Source organism: Falco rusticolus, chromosome 10, assembly GCF_015220075.1.
Source record: "Falco rusticolus isolate bFalRus1 chromosome 10, bFalRus1.pri, whole genome shotgun sequence".
Lineage (NCBI taxonomy): Eukaryota > Metazoa > Chordata > Aves > Falconiformes > Falconidae > Falco > Falco rusticolus.
Genome location: NC_051196.1, coordinates 22341303 through 22341528, shown reverse-complemented (window position 1 = coordinate 22341528; position 226 = coordinate 22341303).

Below are 226 nucleotides of genomic sequence, written 5' to 3'. Positions count from 1 at the left end.
GTGCAGCTCTACCCTGGCACGTGCCACCACCTGGTCCCCACGGAGCAGCGGGGCAGGGGGTGGCTGGTGCTAGGGTACTTTTGTCAGCTATCAAGTACTTGAAGCTCTTTGTGGTGCTCAGCAGCCCTCTTTGCATACAAAATAGCAGGTCTCCAGAGAGCAAAGCTGCAGTGAAACATTTCTCCTGGTGACTGACACCAAGCTCTCTCTGCTAATGATGTTAAAA